Raw genomic sequence first — 18,948 nt, 5'->3', positions numbered from 1 at the left:
TATTTCCTGTGACTCCTGTTCTTCCTTAGGTGTTGACGTGTGCTTCACAGGCACGGAGGTAGTCAGTGTGAACGTTCTGTGTGGGCCTGAGAGAGTGTAGAGTCTGCTGCTGTGGGGTGGAGCATCCTCTCCGTGCCCAGTAGATGCACAGTTGATTGATGGTGCGTTTTTATTCAACTGTATCCATACTGCTCTTGTGACTGCTGATCTGTTCATTTCATCATGTGTTTCATGCTTTGCTTCTTTTTAGCTTTATTTTATTTATTTGAAAGACAGAGTTACAGAGAGAGAGGTCTTCATCTGCTGGTTCACTCCCCAGATGGTCGCCACAGCTGGCACTGCTCCAATCTGAAGCCAGGCACCAGGAGCTTATTCTGGGTCTCCCATGCTGGTGGCAGGGGCCCAAGGATTTGGGCCATCTTCTCCTGCTTTCCCAGGCCATAGCAGAGAGCTGGATGGGAAGAGGAGCAGCCGGGACTAGAATGGGCACCCATATGGGATGCCAGCATTTCAGGCCAAGGCATTAACCCGCTGTGCCACAGCACCAGCCCCTCAAACTTAATTTCACTTCTTTTTTTATTTTGAGAAACTTAAATAACTTTAAAGACGCACCCAAGAATGATACATCTTTTGGGAGCACTTAGAAATAACTGGAGCTTATGTGATGTCAGAGTATCCTCCTACATATAGGGGATCCAGAAGACTCCAATCAGAGACTTGGAAGTCATAGAAGAGTTTGGTAAAGTGGCAGAATATAAAATCAACACACAAAAATCAACAGCCTTTGTATATACAAACAATGCCACGGCTGAGAAAGAACTTCTAAGATAGGGGGCCGGCGCCGTGGCTCACTTGGTTAATCCTCCACCTGCGGTGCTGGCATCTCATGTGGGTACAGGGTTGTAGTTCCGGTTGCTCCTCTTCCAGTCCAGCTCTCTGCTGTGGCCCACAAGGGCAGTGGAGGATGGCCCAAGTGCTTGGGCCCCTGCACCTGCATGGCAGACCAGGAAGAGGCTCCTGGCTTTAGATTGGCACAGCGCCGGCCGTAGCGGCCATTTGGGGAGTGAACCAATGGAAGGAAGACCTTTCTCTCTGTCTCTCTCTCACTGTCTATAACTCTACCTGTCAAATAAAAAAAATAACTTCTAAGATCGATCCCATTCATAACTTCAAAAGTCTTGGAATAAATCTAACCAAGGATGACAAGGATCTCTATGGTGAGAATGTCTGTGCTTGTTTTTTTTTTTTTTTTAAGATTTATTTTATTTATTTGAAAGAATTACAGAGAGAGGTAGAGATAGTGAGAAAGAGAGAGATCTTCCATCTACTGGTTCACTCCCCAAATGGCAACAATGGCCAGAGCTGAGCCTATCCAAAGCCAGGTACCAGAAGCTTCTTCCGGGTCTCCCATAGGGGTGCAGGTGCCCAAGGACTTGCGCCAACTTTGCTGCTTTCCCAGGTGTGTTAACAGGGAGCAGGATTGAGAGTGGAGTAGTTGGGAGACCCATATGGGATGCCAGCACTGTAGGCCTGGACTTGAACCCGCCGAGGCACTGTGCAGGCCCGGAGTCTTTCTGTTTTAATTGGCGTGCTCAGGCTATTGACATGCAGTGTAGTTATCGATGTATTTCCGTTTAACATGTTATTACCTGGTTTTCAGTAGAAGCCCATGATGTGAGTCTGCTCCCCCAACACACAGCAGGCCAGTTGTTGGCACTGGGGTGCTGGTGGGTGTGTGTTTGTAGTGCACAGAGTAAAAAGGCAGCTGTTGCCTGGTTATCAGACTCCTGTAGAGATTAAGGGTGGTGAGTCTTGTAGATGAAAGTTGAACAGTAAAGGACCAGCTCATGCAGGCCTCTCTGGCTTGTCTGCAGTGCTTGTGGCTTTTTGTCTGGTCAGCAATAAGATAGCCAGTGTGTTCTGAGGAGGCTGGGATGGCAAAGTGGGCTTCTGAGTGTCTGGGTCTGTGAGGGGGTGGCTGTTGCAAAGCTCACTCAGGACCTGGGCTTCCTGAGAAGCATCTCAGTGGGAGCCAGCAGGAAGATGTTAACCTAGAGAGTCTAGTTGAATTGGGGATTTTGTGATGTGGGCTCGTTGGGGCCAGTCTGGCCTGTGCTGCTCCCGGAATTTAATGAGGTCATGTTCACTAAGGAGTTGACTTCTGCATCAAGGTGAAGACAGAGAGTGCAAGCTAAGGGGAGAGACTGGGGCCTGCGTGAGTCTCTATCAGAGGCCTTAGGACCAGGACTCAGATTCAGTGATCGTTGTTCTAGTTTTGTTCCCACATTCCTGCTGTCTGCGTTATTTTGTGTCACTTGGACATTTCTTTGTACCCCATTTTACATATCCCAGCTGAGTGTACCTTCTTCTTTCAAAACTTTTTTGTTTCTTTTTGCAAAAATTTCTTAGCTGTGTCACAGTCTAATTAGAATCATTGTTTCCATCCATTTCACATGAACTATGGAACTCTTAGCACCATGTAAATCCATTTGCTCTGCTCCTTGATGCTGTCATTGTCCTACTTTTCTGTGTTAGGCACGGGAACCCCAGAAGACAGTGTCATCTCTGCACTTCATCTTTCTGGAGACGTGGCTGTCAGGCACTTCTATGACCTCCGTGTTCCAGGTCAGTGTCAATGTGGATGCCTAGAGGAAAACCGCATTGAGGACCAGAAGCCGATTCCCCTGAGGGACCGGGTGGTCACCTGCCTGCCCCTCCTCCATTGGGCACCTCTGACAGCTTGGCTGCCAGAAGTGGCCGTGTGTGAGCTTCCAGGGCATGTCCCTCATGGGGCGGATTCTCTCCCAGGGAATGTGTGTGCAGCCTCTGTGTTTGAGATCGTTTTCACCAAGGACTTTGTACCTAGCCACGTGTGGTGGTTCTTCCAGCAGCCGGCTGCTTCCCATTAGTGCTCCATGGAAGCCACCGGGCCCAGCTGCTCTCAGGTCCATGGTCGGCTGCTACCTCTGCCTGAGCCTCGGGCTCTGGGCTGAAGCAGCGTGCGAAGTGGAAAATCTCGTGGACTTGTTTCTCTGATCCAGCATAGAGATCTTTTAAGGTGAGTGAGGAAGACTTCTAGTTTCCTTTTGTGATTCTTCCCTGTCAGCCTGTGCCATGCCATTCTTCTTTGCATATTGCTCTTTGATTCTGCAGCTGTGCTGGGCATGCTGGGAGTTCTACTACTGCTGTGGATTGCTTAGCACTTTTCTGAATGTGAGCTCATGCTAGGGGAGAACAGGGGTGATTCTGCCTCTCCCAGGATGGTTGCTTTTCACTTCCTTTTTTGCCTGCAGTGGCACTGCTGAAGACCATTTTTTTGTTTCTAATGTTTTTTAAAGATTGATTTATTTGAAAGGCAGAGTTAAAACAGACAGAGTTCTTCTATCCACTGGTTCATTCCAAATAGCCACAGTGGCTACTGGGACGGTCAAAGCCAGGAGCTTCATGGAGGTCTCACACATAGGGCAGGGCCCTAAATACTTGGTCCATCCTCTGCTGTTTCCCAGGCACAGTAGCAGGGAGCCAGATCAGAAGTGGAGCACTTGGACTCAAACCCTTGCCCGCCTGATATGCAGGCGCCACAAGCAGCGGCATTACCTCCTATGCCACACGCACAGGCCCTGGGACTAAGTTTTAATATTGGGAAATGTGAATCTTCTAACAGTATCTTTCATTTTCAAAGCTGCTTTGCTCCTACTGGGTTCCTTACCTCTCTGTATGAATTTTAGCATCTGTACATCAAGTTTGAAGAAAGGGCACTAGAGCTTGGAAGGAATTGTGTGATTTGTGTAGGGAATTTGGGGAGTATTGTTATATTAACAGCACTACAGCATGTTGATCAGAAGTAACAAGAGCAAAACCGTTAGTCTTCTTCCTGATCTAGGAAGAGCGATTCCTGGTTTTCTTTTTTAAATTTCTGCCCCCAGAGTCTTTGAGATTTACATAGAAAATGTACTGAATATTTTGAATTCTTTGAATATCATTCACCTAGTAATGTTATTATCAATTTGTTTTTTTTTAAAATAGGTATTTATTTGAAAGAGAGAGGGAGGGGAGGAGGGAGGAGGGAGAGAGAGAGACAGAGAGAGAGGGAGAGGTCCTCCATCTGCTGGTCCACTCCATAAGTGGCCGCAACAGTCAAAGCCAGACCAATCCGAAGTCAGGAGCCAGGAGCCTCCCCCGGTCCCCCACAGGAATACAAGGACCCAAGCACCCGAGACATCCTCCACTGCCCTCCAGGGCAAGGAGGGAGCTGGATTGGAAGCAGAGCAGCCAAGACCGGAACCGGTGCCCACATGGGATGCTGGCACCACAGGCGGCAGCTTTACCCATCATGCCAGAATGCTGGCCCCTATTTGATTTTATGTTTTTAAGGCTATTTGTGTATTTGAATTCAGAGCTACGGATTGGATTGTGTGTGTGTATGTGTGTGTGAGAGAGAGAGAGAGAGAAACTGTCTTCCTACATCCACTGGTATACTGGTTTCCTCCCCAAATAGTCACATGGCCAGGCCTGGGCCAAGCTGAAACCTGAGGTCTGGAACTCCATCTGGACCCAGAGTCTTGGGCCATTTTCTCCTGCTTTTCAGACAGATTCCCAAGGAGCTGAATCAGAAGTTGAGCAGCCAAGTCTTATACCAGTGTCCGTAAGCGACGCCAGCATGGCAGACAGTGGCTTCACCTGCTGTGCCATGATCCCAGCCCCGAGACCAATGAATTTAAAAGATAAGTTTAGGATGGGCCCTGGCACAGCAGTTACATCTTGGGAAGCCTGCATCCATGTCAGAGTGTCCAGGGTCAATTCCCAGTTCTCCTTCTCTTCCACCTCCTTGGGAGTTTATACCCTGGGGGGCAGCAGATGGCTGGCTCTAGTACTGGAGTCGCTGCCACCAATCTGAGAGATCTAGATGGAGTTCCAGGTTCCTGGCTTCGGCCTGACACAGCCCTGGTTATTGCAGACACCGGAGAGTGAAGAAGTGGATGCAAGTCTGTGTGTGTGTGTGTGTGTGTATGTGGTGAGCCTTTCAGATGAAAAGCAATAATGAAATATAGAGATAAGTTTATTTGGTATGTAAAATTTTGAATTTCATGCACAGGTGTTCATTTCTTTATTTTTTTTTTTAAGTTTTATTTAGTTATTTGGAAGGCAGAGTCTTTATCTGCAGGATCCCTCTCAAATGGCCACACAAGTCTTCCAGGTCCCATGTGGGTGCAGGGGCCCAAGCCCTTGGGCCATCTCTCACTGCTTTCCCAGGCCATTAGCAGGGAGCTGGATCAGAAGTGGAGCCCTGGGACTCAAACTGGTGCCCATAGGGGATGTAGGCGCCCCAGGTGGAGCCTGAACCTACTACCCCCACGCCAGCCCCTGCAGTGCCCCCGCCTCCTCCTCCCTTGTGGGCACCACTGGCTTCCGTGAAGTGGCCCTGGGAACTTCCGGTTTTTGCCCCTCTCAGGACAGGCGGCCCGGGTGGGTGGAGGCAGCCATTGTGTGTGCTGGGTCTCAGCGCAGGCCACAGCGCCCTCACCACACCGAGGCCACTGTCTTCCTGGGTGCTCCATGGGAACTGCAGGGGGCATCGTGGGTGGAGCAGGGCGCTGGGCGGTGGCTCCCATGGGTGAGCCTAGCGCTCTAGGCCCGAGGCAGCGTTGAAGCCATGACCTTCGCCGGCCTCTGTCCAGCAAGCACAACGGGGCTCCCTGTGGTGAGTGAGGGGGGCGTCCCGGGTTCCTGCTGGGGGCTTCCCTGCTGGCTTGGGCCAGGCCTCTGCACCTTGCCTGTTGCTCTGGGGTCCTGCAGGGAGCAGGGCGTGGGTGGAGTCGCGGTGGTGCTGTGCGGACCCTGGAACTTTGCCCAGTGTGTGAGCAGCTGTGGAGAGCAGAGGTGGCTCTGCCTGCTCCCGGAATGGCCCGTGTTCCCCTTTGTGTCCTTGTTGATGGCCCAGCCACCCTGCTCTAGACCTCTGAGCCCCCTGACCCAGGAGTAGGAGCGAACATGCTTGTCTGTTTCCTGGGCTCCGAGGACGGTTTCTGGTTACTGCATTCAGTGTGATGCCATGCTGTGTGCATTTTTCATGAAAGATGGTTGTCCGGCTGAGGTTGGCCTTCGTCCTAATTAGGTGATTTCTTTACTATCTCAAAGGTAACTAAGTTTTTGCGAAATAGGTCTTCTCTGTCTATAGGGGTGCTTTGTGGGCTTTTCCCATGTTGATTCTGTTCTATGATACATTGATTTTCATATGGAAGCCATCCTTGCATTCCCAGAGTAACTCCCAGTTGCACAGAGTGTGCAAACCTTTTTTGTACTCCTGGATAGGGTTTGGTAATCTTTTGTTGAGGAATGGGATATATTCATAATGGATATTTGTGTGCCATTTTCTTTATGATCTGTTTGTGTTGGCTGTTGGGCTAATGCTGATCTGATGGAATAAAATGGAATATTTTTCCTCTTCATCTCTTTTTGGAAGGGTTTGCGAATCAAGGACTTTAATTATCCTTTAAATGGGAGTTTTCTCCTGTGGAACCATCTGGACCTGGACTTTTCTTCATTTTTTTTTTTTCCTGCTACAGCAATCTCTTTTCAAATTATAAGTATATTCAGACAAGTGAATGGAAGACCTCTCTCTCTGTCCCTACCTCTCTCTGTAACTCTGTTTTTAAAATAAATTAAAAAACAAAAGAGTAAGTATATTCAGAGTTTCTAGTTTTACTGGAGTTTTTTAGCGGTTTGTTTCTTTCTGAGAATTAATCCATTGTATCTACGTTGAACCAATTTTTTTTGAAGATTTATTTGAAAGAGTTACAGAGAGAGGTCGAGACAGAGGTCTTCCAACCACTGGTTGTCTCTCCAGATGGCCGCAATGGCCGGAGCTGTTCCAGTTCAAATCAAGGAGTTTCTTCCACGTCTCTCACATGGGTGCAGAGGCCCAAGGACCTGGGCCATCTTCCACTGATATCCCAGGCCATAGCAGAGAGCTGTAATGGAAGAGGAGCAGCTGGGACTAGCACCAGCACCCTCTAATTTTTTATTTCACCTTCATTCATGAATTAGAGCTTTGCAAGGTTTAGTATTCTGGGTTGACAACTTTTTCTCTTATGGCTTGGAATAGATCTCACCACTTTCTCCTAGCCCATACTGGGTTTCTGATGAGAATTCAGATGTGATTATAATTGGAGATCCTCTTAATATAGTCTGATGTTTCTCTTGTGTACACATTAGAATCTTTGCTTTATGTTTGTGAAGAATTTGACTGAAGTGTTTCATGGTGAAGATCTTTTCTGGTCATGTTTATTAGGAGTTCTATGTGCTTGTGTTTCAGGGGAGAGACATATTCAGTTTTCTCAGATGCCTTTGCTGTGTCTCTAAAGGCTTATGTGTGTGTCCTTATTCTGTTTATTACATTGATTGCCCTGTCGTGTTTACCATCCTTGCATTCCTGGAATTATGCTCAGTTAATCAGAGTGTGTAAACCTTTTATTACGCTGGATTCCGTTTGCTGATAAATTTTGTATATTTGCAGGTGATGCTTGTTTGTTGTTTTCTGTATGATGTAGTCTTATTTTCACATCAGGCTCGTACTGGTGCCCTGACATCAGATGGCAGGTGCTTCTTCTTATCTATTTTTGGAAGGGTTTCTGAATTCTGGTTTTAATCATCCTTTACATCTGTTGGTGGGTGCTCATGGCTGCTGCTCTCCCAGCCCTGACTCAGCCCCCTGGAGGGCACAGGTGAATCTCAGGCATTAGCTTCAGGGTGCTGTGCAGATCTCTGCCTGGGGTGGGGGCTGTGGAGCCTCCAAAGCTCGTCAGAAACACCGAGAAGCCCTGCTGAAGCTGGGCTCTGGGGGTCACAAAACTGGAGCAGACATGTTCCAATCTAACACTTTAGTACATGGAAACAATTTAATACACGTCAGCATCAAGAATAAAGGCCTAAAGGTTCTCCTTGAGGGTGGGGGTGGGAACCGTCCAGTAGCTACAGGCACTATGCTATCACCTTCCAGCGATGGAGGTGCCCACAGCAGTCCTGACACCCCTCTGTCCTGGACCCAGGAAGAGGCGGGGGAGGGCCACTGGGTGGGTGGGGCTCAATCCAGTGTAGAGGACTCTGTGTAGAGAACAGCAGGCTGCTGTCCAGCCTGGGCAGGACACATGGTGGGCATGGCCTCTCTTCTAGGAGGCACCCATCATCCAGGTGCCCTATAGAGTAGGAGGCAAAGAGGCCTTGAGCCAGGGAGGGCACCAGGCCTGGTCTCCCAGCCCAGGGCAGGCTCTGGCTGGCTCCAGCCCGCGACTGTCCCCAGAGTGCGAGGGGCTGCCATGCAGGTAGGGAGTCTTCAGCTGTGTCCCCCAGGCTGGGACGGCCTGCATGGGCCCTGGTTCCGGGGGCTCCGAGGCCTGTGGAGGAGCCCACATCCACAGGCCCTCCTGGCTGCCAGCATCAGAAGAGTCGTCTTCCCTCTGTCCTGCCAGCTCAGGTTAGGGAAACTGGCACACTGGCACAGCCCTCCCCTCCCCCACGAGCTCTCTGGAGTCTCGGAAGGGTGGTAACACGTGGAGACTCTGCACCCTTACAGCAGAACCTAAGGCCGAGGGGCTCTGGGCTGCCTTCTTCACAACTCTCTTCCTCCTCCTCCATGTCTTTCCTCAGAGCCATGTGGAGGCCAAACCTTGGTAGAGCCTGCTTCATCTCTGGGTAGGATACGAGACCCCTGGTCTGCTCCCAGTGCCTGCATGTCCTCAGTGCTGATATTGGCCTTTGGAGCTGTGGGGGCAGGGATGTGCTACTGGGAGACGCTTTGCAGGATACGTCCTGCTTGGACCTGTGCCCTCCTTGCCTGCCCTGGGACTCAGCCTCAGCTTGGACAAGGCTCCTCAGAGCAGGGCCTGTCTTGTCTGCACAGAAGGGTCCCTCCTTTGTCTGCTGGGGCTGGGGGAGCTCAGCTCTGCTCAGGGCCACATGAAACTAGGACAGGAGAGCCAGACACTGGGGCAGGAGCTTCTGTGGGCAGAGATCCTCAGGGGCTCTTACCCCTTCCAGAAGGCACTGAGTAAACCAGTGGGCAGTGAAGTCTCCGAGACACACATCCTCCTTCTAAGAAGAGGCAGAGGGAGGTCAGGGCCCACGGAGCAGGCCTGACTCCCTCTAGTCTGAGCCCCTGGGTGCAGAAGCCCAGCACCAGGTTCACCCCCTCCCCCACAGACATGCAGGTTCCTGAAGGGACACAGTTCCTATCTCCCACTCTTCCCTGGGGACAGCATCTCCCTTCAATCTACGCAAACTCTGGAAGACCAAGTGCTAGAAAACAAACCAACACCCAAACTGATGCAGACCCCAGTAACCAAGGAAGCCTTGGTGAGGACATGGCCTCCCCTGGCCCAGGAAGGAGACAGGACCCCTTTCTGTCCTCCCCTCCAGGAGCACAGAGCCCCCGGGAGGAGACAAGATGTTTTACTTACCAGGTGTTTCTGCAGGGAGGGGAGTGGGCGATGCATGATATGTTCAAGATGTTGCTGCAGTCTTTCCAGTTTTGGGGAGTGCGGTTTGTAGAAACCTGAGGAGTATCAGCCATGCACCCCACACACAAACACACACACATAGGAAGCTGGAGAACCAAAGACTGGGGTGGGGTGTTTCTGAGCACTGAGGGTCAGGGGATGCACTAACAGAAGCAGGTGGAAATGAACTTGGCCATGGCAGATGACCTGCAGAGGGCGGTGGATGCAGGTGGGTGACTGTGCAGCCCAAGCAGGCTGCCCCCTGGAGACTGCTGGGGTGAGTGTAGGCAGACTGGGTGCCTCCTGACCATTCAGACACTGAGGAAGGAAGGATGACCCCACAGGGGATGCTGCCTTCTGCATGTTCCCTGGGTGTGGCTCTGTGCTTGAGAGGAAGCAAAGAGTTTGTGAGGCAGAAGGGACACTGGGGACCTGTGTCACGTGGATTAGCACAGGACCCCTTGTTCTGAAGGTTCCAACACCCAGGATGGCCGTGGCAAGGCTCCAAGGCCTTTGAATGTTAGAGAAGTGGGCTGGTTCAGTCTAGGATTCCTCTGCCAACCCTGGCTTCTAGGAAGCCCCCCCACAGGGACAGTGTCCTGCACACTCAGGAGCCAGTGAGGGCCGTGCATGGTCTTGCATGCACTGGGCCCCACATGCCACCCACCTACTGTGCATCCCGTGTTTGTGGTTCTCCATGAACTGGATCAGCACCTAGAAAAAATTCCTCACTCATCTATGTCAGCAAGAGCACCGCCACATGGCTCAGGTCCTGGCCATAGCTCACCTCCTGCCAGATCCCAGAATGCCTCTAGCTGACCTCCCCTGGCAAAATGAACTCTCCTGGGATGGCCCACTTCTCAAGGAGATCAGGGTCGCCCACTGAAGGGCCCAGGAAGATTGAGGAAGCAGCCCCTCCGGCCTCCCCCTCAGCCTGAATCCTGCCACTTGGTGTCGGCATCCTAAGAATTGGAGCCCACATCTCAGTGTTCTTGTAGAATCCTACAGGGCCTGAGCTCATGCAGCACAGAGGGGAGACCAGAAGCAAGGACACCTTGCACCCCCAAGATGTCAGGATGGGCTGACATGGGTTGCTGCTGTGGGAATCCAGGCTCCACACCCATGGTAGCTGCTGGATACGTGAGCTCCACAGGTGACCTGTTGGCCCTTTCTCACATGAGGGAGAAGTAAGCCAGGAAGTGCACCAGGCCAGGGCTGGAACAGTGAAGTGTGCAGGCCTGGGCTTCCGGAGTGCCAGGCCCCAGGGCTCCAGGCAGAGTTGGTCAGTGGCAGGTCAGTGGGATGGGGATGCCCAGGCCTTGGTGGATCACCCTTGGAATCCTGCACCTGCTCCCCTCATTAGAAAGGTCTGAGTGGGTGGTTGTGGCAGTGGCATGGTGTGGAGTGGGATTCAGGCCCTTGGCACCTGCCACATGTCTGACAGGTGCAAAGGCATCAGCGGGGCCCAGACTCGACTTTCATAACCACTGCAAAGTCACACAGCTCATGTCCACTCCCACCCTGACCGGTGGGGCACTAGTCCTGGGAGGGGCATCCCACCCCTGCCAAGCTCCTAGGGTCGGGAGATCATCAGAAGGCTGCCCTTCTGTTCACAGAATTGAGTTCTATCCAAGAAGGCCATGACCCTGGCCTCTGCCTCTCTGTCTGAGTTGTGGAGTAGAGAGACTGCTCAGACCAGAAAGGGATCTCTGTGAGCAGGATAGCACCTGTGATATGATCCCAGAAGACTCAAGTGATTATGAACAGAATAGGCCATGAGCACTTGGTATAAGGCACGTTGGCTGGAAGAGAGGGGACAGAGGCTGTGCGTCCTGTGCTGCCGAGGCTCTGTGAGGCAGAGCCACACACAGGGCCTGTGACACTCTGCTCATGAGCAGTGATGTCGTCAGGGCACCTGCGTGTGGTCCACCGTGTGGGTGAGCGCTGCCTGCAATGACATGCACACATCTCAGGGATGCAGTTGTGTGCAGTTTCACTTCCCACGCTGTGTGTTCAGATTGCACAGGAGAGCGTCCACTGAGGGAGGTACCATCCCGTGGGTCTCACTCCATGGAGAGTCAGCCTCCCATGCACCACTGCAGCCTCGTAGGGAGCACTCCCGTCACCTATGAGCTGCCCACGGGCCCTCAGTGACAAAACTTCCCAAACTCCCCCTCCTTAGGCCACCACTGTCCTCTTCTCTGTCCCAGGGCACGGTCTCTTGCAGATGTCGTATGAGTGGATCACAGCATGTGTAGTCTTAGAGGGACGCTTCCTCTCTTAGCAGAATGCACCCGAGATGCATCCGGGTCAGCCCAGGCCCGAGCCTTGTCCTGCCTCTCTCTGAATCCCATTTTAGGATTCAACAGTAACACAGGTAACACGCCTGCACCCGGCATCCTCTGTGATTTCAGATCCCCAGTTCTCACAGCTGTGCATGGTGCCCCACTGTGGTTCAGGTACTAAGCGTGTGTTCATGCGTTGAGGAGGTGAATTGTGTGTGCTTTCATGAAGGGGCCCTAGGAGCCCGTGTCCCCGGGGCGCCGGGAGGCTGTGCACTGCTTCCTCGTTAGTGAGTTGAAGGGCTCTCTGAATGGTCTGGAAATAATACCTTTATTAGATAGATTGCTAATGTTGTCTCCTCTTGTGTTTGTTCATTTCATCCTCTCCCACAGTGTCTTTTGGAAAGTTTATATGATATAAAAAAGGCCCATGGCCCCATTTTTTTTTTCCAAAAGGGATTTTTGCTCTAGGTTTGTATGTGAGTCTCTCCTAGGAACCCCAGTTGTCCCAGGGACCCTTGCTCACCCCACCCCCGAGGCCCTGAGGCCCCGAGGCCTCACTTGATTCCATATCATTTTCTGAGCATCAGGTGACTTCTTGAAGTCCCCGTAACAGTGGAGTGGATCTGCTGGAATTGGTTTGGGTACAGCCTGTCCTGTTCTTTCATCTCCTGCAGGGCGGGGCAAGGGGGAGGGGCCTGCCTCAGGAGCAGCAAAGCCCCATTGCCACAGATTTCTCCAATCCACAGCAACTCTTCTGGCTGACGTCCCCCCAGTGCCCAGGATCCCTGCAGAAGGGGCCACTGAGACCCCGAATTGTCTGCATGAGACAGGGGCTCTGAAGGTCCCTGTGCACTCCCCCTGCCTGCCCTCAGCACTTCTCAGCAGAGAATCAGTCTGCACCCCAGCCAGGCTTCAGATCCTCCTCCCTGCATCTCAGGCCCTGCTACACCCAGACCAGTGGTGAATGCTGTCCCCTCCTGGAGGGGCCCATCAATAGCAAGACATTGGAAACCGCCCTTGGCTTTGAGTTGCCCCTGGGCAATGACTGTCCTCAGGCCCAGCTCCCAGGGCCAGCCCCAGTCTCAAGACTTCGGGGAGCACAGGGTTGGCCACACAGCTGGGCCCTGCTCCCTGATGGCAACCGGCGTCATGAGAGCCATCTGCATTGCCAGCCCTTCTCACCAGAAGCAGCTGAGAGCTGAGTGTGACTGTTAGACAAGCCACTCCAGGCAAGGGCAAGGCCAGGGGGAGCAAGTCAGGTGAAAGCAGTGGCAGATGTGGGCAGGCCCTGTGAGCACAGAGCCTGTAGAGGGTCACTTCAACACACCATTGTGATCTCAATTTGGGAGACGCCACCCATCATGGACCAGCAATTCCTGTGTGCTGTTCTTGTGGCAAGCTGCCCAGATGAGCTCAGCAGAGAGAAGGAAGGGCCAGTCCCCGGGCAGGAAGCCAAGATGGCCCAGCTGGGTCTGGGGAGATGTGAAGAAGGCAGGATAGGGAGGAGGTTCCTGAGGGCCCAGTGACCAGACCACGGAGGCTCAGGCTCCTGACCAGGCCCGAGCAGGCCGGGCCCCCTTGGGCTGAGTGTAGAGCTGTACCGCATATTTGCCCAGATTCTTGGCCTGCTTGTTGTGGGTGACCAGCATCAGGGCCCACACCTTCCCACGCAGCTGGGCAGGGATTCCTTTACAGCCTCTTCGATGAAACTGCAGGAAAGAGGAGCCTCCAGTGAGTGGTGCATGTGGCCACTCAGGGGAGGGAGAAGCCAGGGGCTCCGTGTGTATTGGCAGAGGGAGGATCTGCCCAGATGGGGGCCTTATGACCCACAGTGACTGGGGGCCAAGGGCTCAGGGGCACTGGCTGCACCGTGCACTGACTGCCCCCTACAGGGCTCCTGGAACCACACCTGCCCTGCATCCGGGATTGTCTTCAGCAGTGACTTCAGATTTTCTACCAGGACAGTGTCCTGCGTGTATGGGGAAGGGGTGCACATGACCTGTGTCCCTGGGGGCTGGACAGTTGCCCCTGGGCATCTGAGAGGCAGGCGGTGCCTGGCATGGGAATGGGCACTGCTCAAACCCCAACTCAGCGCTCAGTGTTCCCGAGGGGCCCTCAGCTCCATGGTACCTTCTCGCTGCCGCGGTATTTGGAGTGGTTTTTCATCATTTTGATCCATTTCTGGATCCTGTGCACCTCTCGATGTTTATGCTGGAAAAGGAGACAGGATGGCATGAGCTCAGCTGCGGGCCTCTGAGAGTGGCCCTCAGATGCAGCTCAGGAGCTCTGTGGGCACTCTAATGGAAGGAGACAGAAACGGCACAGACTGCGAGCCCCAGGTCTTCTGTCTGGGGAGCGTCGGTGGCCTGGCCTCTGACCTGAGCTGCCCTGTCCTCAAGGCAGAGCCCCTGAGCTCCAGCCAGGTCACTCCCAACCATGCCAATGAGTCGTGGTGGCCGACAGGCAGATGCCCCTGAGCTGTGGCTCAGTTCCAGGACAGGTGAGTGTGTTAAGGTGTCAGCAGGTGCCGTGTAAGTACCGCATCGCAGGACCTTATGGGGTTCCCAGTAACCACTGCTGAGCCCCACATGCCCCCTCCACCCAGCTCTGCTTCCAGATGACTGGCCCATGGCCAAGGGCTTGTCTTTACCTTTGCCCCCGGGGTGCTGTCCTGGGGCAACTTCTGCTCACTGGAAAGCAAGGGAAGCGGAGAGGTGTGGACAGGTCCCTGATCAGACACTTCTGCCTCCCTAGTGGGCCAGGGAGGAACCAGTTTCATTATCTGTGGGTGATTGTATGCCTAGCTTTTGGATTGTCTGCCTAGCTCATACAGGAGGTTAGCCAGACTGCTGGCAGGTGGCAGGAGCCACAGGCACATTTCCCCGCCCCTGCTGCCTGGTATAGGGCCCTGTCATTGCCCATCAGGGAAACTGCTCCCGGGTGTGGCCCTGGCCTATGAAGAAGGCTCTAGCCTACGTGACCTTCACACTGATTGGAGGAGCCTAGCAGAGCCAATATCAGCTCTAGCCTATCAATTAGTGTTGCCCTGAACTAGCTATGCCCTTTCTGCTTGCACTTTAAGAGGTGTGCTTGATCATTAATAAAACGGGCACGATCGCCAATCTTGTCTCTGGTGCTTGTGGAAGAACGCTGTTGCCCCACCATCCCACGGGGTGCAGCCTCACAGGACGAGCCCGCAGCTGGTGCCCAAACAGGGACCTGAACGTATACGGTGAGCGAGGGTGGGGCCCTCCCTGCTAGATGAGGAGGCATCATCTGTGGTCAGGCCCCCAGTCCCTCTCTGCTAGTTGAAGAGGATGCACTTGTCCCATTCTAGGACCCCTCACCGTGTACCAGCCCCAGGCCCCCTCTGCTAGGAGAGAGGAAATACCGTCCCATTCTAGGGAGCTCTGCCATGGTTGTAGGCTCCCCATGTGGACGTGGTGAGAAATGGCTGCCTACGTGTTCTAACGTTGCTTATCTGTCCATCTTTCACCCTGTCCCTTATCTGCGCTCCATGCTGGGACCATGGCTGGGGGAGGGAGCTCTGATGGGAAAGCGCGGCTACCCTGGGTGCCTGGTCCTAGCTGGGAGACACAGGGTGTGGGGCCAGGGGTGGAGAGCACGTGCTGCTACAGCACTGCAGGCTGGGCCTTCCTGGCGCTCCAGGGAAGCCCAGGTTGGGCACCCTGGCATTTATGCACCAGGGGGAGTGGTGGAGAGTGAGGAAGCAGAGGTGGGATCCCAAACCCTGGACCCTCCTCTCCCAGGTTCGGCCCGCTCGGGTGCATGCAGCGACCAAGCAAGTCCCAGAATGCCTGTTAGAACTCATAGGGTTTCCCCCGATCCAGGTGAATTTCCCGAGGGAGGAGGGAGCCCTGCCTGGGCAGTGACTAAGCCACAGGTACTCCATGGCTTGTAGAATTTTTCATTCAAAACAGAAACAGGAGAACTCAGATGCTTACAAAGGTTCTGAGAATTTCAGCTCTGTTCCTGGGCTTTTGATTTTCAAATCGAGCTTGCTTTCAGTTATTCCAGGTTGGAGAACTGATTTGGTTGCCTGGAAACATGTTAGCATCAGGGAGGCGGAGCATCAAACATGGCAGATGCTCCACCCCAGCATGAAGAAGATGGGCAACAGACTCTGCCCCACGTTGCTGGCTCCCAGGGCCTGTCGTATACTGAACACCTGATTGTTAGAGTGATCTATATAGAAATTCGTAGTATCTGTATTACAGAACAAACATCGCTTGGTCCAGTGTTAAAGGAATTCTAACTAATGCAATGCATCCAAGTCAAATGCTTAAGGATAATTAAGCTCGCAGAGAGCTGTGTCTGTTTATGTCTTCTCAGGTCCTACAAAGGAACTGTAAAGCTGTGGATTCCTGCGTGGATTCCTGTGGACCTACTTCTAAGGGTACAGTTTTAAACCTAGCAGTGGGATCCCAAATCCCCTTGGGCTAGATGGCAGAAGTGACAAAGTGATCCTATCAGTAGGATTAAGTATTTACTGCTAATAATGAATAGGATTAAAGAGGAGTAAATGCTCCAACGTGGGAAGGAGTCTGTCCCACAGACTCCTAGAGTGGCAGGTGCTGGAAGTAGCGCTCAGTGACCCCCTAGTCAGCCCTCGAGGCATCCTGGTCTGGCTGAAAAGGCCAGGAGAGCAGTTCAGGCATGGAAACCCGGGACACTCGCGCAGAAAGTATTCCTACATGCGGGACCTCCCTGGGCGAGACCCCAGTGGAAAGAAGTGGTCATCAAAGAAGGCTGTACTTTTCTCTGAAGGGAGGAGAGAAGTTCCACTCTGCTTGTGGCCTTGTCTGAATGTTGACAGAGTTTGAGGACTCAAAAGGCTTCCATAGCCTAGGAAGCTCATGTAGGAGCCTGGGTGCTCACTGATTCCTGCATTAGAGTGTTAATTGTTACATGAACGGCAGGGGTCACTGTGTGCTAACTTCCCCTGCAGGACCTCTGTCCTCAGAGAGCTACAGCATTAGCATTAATGGTAAAACTCGTTCCCAAAGATTTCCCTTGTTGTAGTGCGTTACACTCTCAGGTGTCATGGGTTCTATTTATGTCTGACTGCTAAATGCCATTGCCTGTATTCTTAGGCATTTCCTTAAAGTTTATTAAGTGTCTCCAATGTGAACTCTTAGACCCATGTCTCTCTCTCATAGTCCTGTCTTGTATGTATAACATAGGGTGGAATACAGAGTACTGAGTGGTTAAAGGCCTCAGGGATACGGAGAAGACGGCCGTTTCAATGCATCTTGCTGTGTTGCTAAACCTTTGCATATGGGACAGTTTCTTCTGTATCCCACTCAACTCAAAATCTGGGCTAGTGAGGATCCAGAACTTCAAACAAAGCTCAGGGATCTAAACTGGAGGTAGATTCCCCAGCATGTGTTCTAACTGCACAAAGCTGTGCTCTCTCAGTCAAAGAGGGGAAGCTATGTTACATATGTTTGACCTTCGCAGACTCACAAAACAGCTGAGAATATTTCTGGGAATGGCAAGATTCTGTAGAGTACGGATCCCGTGATGTGGACTCCACGCTTCTGTAGATGGCTTTAAAAGGCCCTGAGGCAGACACACTGTGCTGGACGGGGAGCTGCAAAAGGAGTTCCAAGGAACGAAGGCACTGCTAACAAAATTCCAACATTAGGAATTCCTGAGGAGGGCATTCATGGAAAGATCCTCTTCAGATCAGTTATAGCTTACATGGAAGGGACTACCAGGCGCTACTGAGCACACCCACCCCAGTGAGGTTAGGATGAAACTTCTACCTCTTAAGTCTTCTCAGGTGAATTCCAAAAGACACACCTGATTATTCCTGTAAGCCAAGTAGAGGCCTTCAGCAAAGAGAGTAAAGCTTTGACATTCCTCACATCAAGAGTGCTGCTGTCCCTTCAGACACCTGTGCCTGCCTCTCTCAATTCTCTCTGGGAGCTGCTACTGACATGCAAGTCCTCATGTGTTTTTCTATTGTAATCCTCTACGCTCAAGTGAAATGAGTTTATAATCTGTCACCACCCACTATGTGGGAGTCTGTACGGTACATTCTTTCCATCTTACGGGGCACTGGGCTCACAATTGGTCTTGTTCCACTTCTGTTATGCTACTTAACAAACTTATCTGTTTCAGAACTTAACTTCTGGGAGTAGCTGACCATGCAGGGGACACAGACATTGGCAGGGACGGAGACCGCTCCAGCTCACAAAGCAAACTTGTTGGATGAGCTAGGCAGAGACTCCCAGCCCCAGCAAGGCAGGGCCTGCACTACGCCCCTCATAAGCAGGAAGCAGCTATAGAAGATGTGATGATTCTACAGCCTTCAGCATCCCTTAGGATTAAGGGACTGGAGTCTCTGAAGGGGCTGTGATGTAGGCGGGCATATAGGATTAGGTTTGTGAGCTGGAAGACCACGCCCTCATGCCCCTACCTGACCACATCTGTACACCCACCTGCCAGTCAGACTAAGCTCTCCTCTTTGGAAGTGGATTAAAGGCCTGGGGCCTGATGGGCCTGGCTGAGTGAAAGGCTATACTACTGGCAGAGATTTTGTCCATACAGACAGGGTGATGTGGGTGATTCTGCCCCTAGCTGGGGGATTGCCTGCCCAGCCCATGCAGGAGATGAGCCTGACTGCTGGCAGGCAGCAGAAGCCACAGGCACATTTCCCCCACCTTGCTGCCTGTTAGAGGGCCCTGTAATTGCCTATCAGGGAAATACTTCCGGGTGTGGCCCAGGCCCATCGGGAAGGCTCCAGTCTATGTGACCTTCAAGCTGATGGAGGAGCCTAGCAGGGCCAATATTGGCTCTATCCTATAGACTTAGTGTTGCCCTGAATTAGCTACGCCCCTTCTGTCTGCCCTTTAAGAGGTGTGCCTGATCATTAATAAAATGGATATGTTCACTGAAACTTGTCTCCAGTGCTTCTTGTAAAGAAGGCCGTCGCCCCATATCCCACAAAGCCCGGGCCTCACAGGATGATCCCACAACCATCTCAGCCCAGGGCACTGAGACGGAAAGGGAGGGGCTGGTGGAAAGGAAGGGGCCCTTGGTGCCAGTGGGGGCACTAGGCCTTCAGGGGTCCACCATCTGGGTGTGTGGCAGCACCCCCACATCGGTTGGGGGTTGCTGTCTTGAGCAGGGCCAGGCTGCCC

General features: G+C 52.5%; 1 long non-coding RNA gene across 19 annotated transcripts in view; it reads left to right on the top strand.

The window, feature by feature from the left end:
• The window catches only part of LOC103351327 (uncharacterized), a 37,324-nt gene extending 18,620 nt beyond the window's left edge, over positions 1-18,704 (top strand). For 7 of the 19 annotated variants that reach the window (XR_016221836.1, XR_016221832.1, XR_016221831.1 and 4 more), the window contains 2 exons: positions 2,536-2,625; positions 2,892-18,704. This is a non-coding gene — a long non-coding RNA (uncharacterized LOC103351327). Of the gene's footprint in view, positions 1-29; positions 162-2,535; positions 2,626-2,888 lie in introns of all 19 variants that reach the window. The other 12 variants (XR_016221829.1, XR_016221826.1, XR_016221837.1 and 9 more) reach the window with 10 other exon arrangements.
• Positions 18,705-18,948: the final 244 nt, after the last annotated feature.

The sequence above is a fragment of the Oryctolagus cuniculus genome, chromosome 15 (assembly GCF_051225735.1).
Source record: "Oryctolagus cuniculus isolate XC-2025 breed Fujian yellow rabbit chromosome 15, ASM5122573v1, whole genome shotgun sequence".
Classification (NCBI taxonomy): Eukaryota; Metazoa; Chordata; class Mammalia; order Lagomorpha; family Leporidae; genus Oryctolagus; species Oryctolagus cuniculus.
The sequence above is the reverse complement of the archived record's forward strand: the minus strand, read 5'-3'. Positions and strand labels throughout refer to the sequence as shown.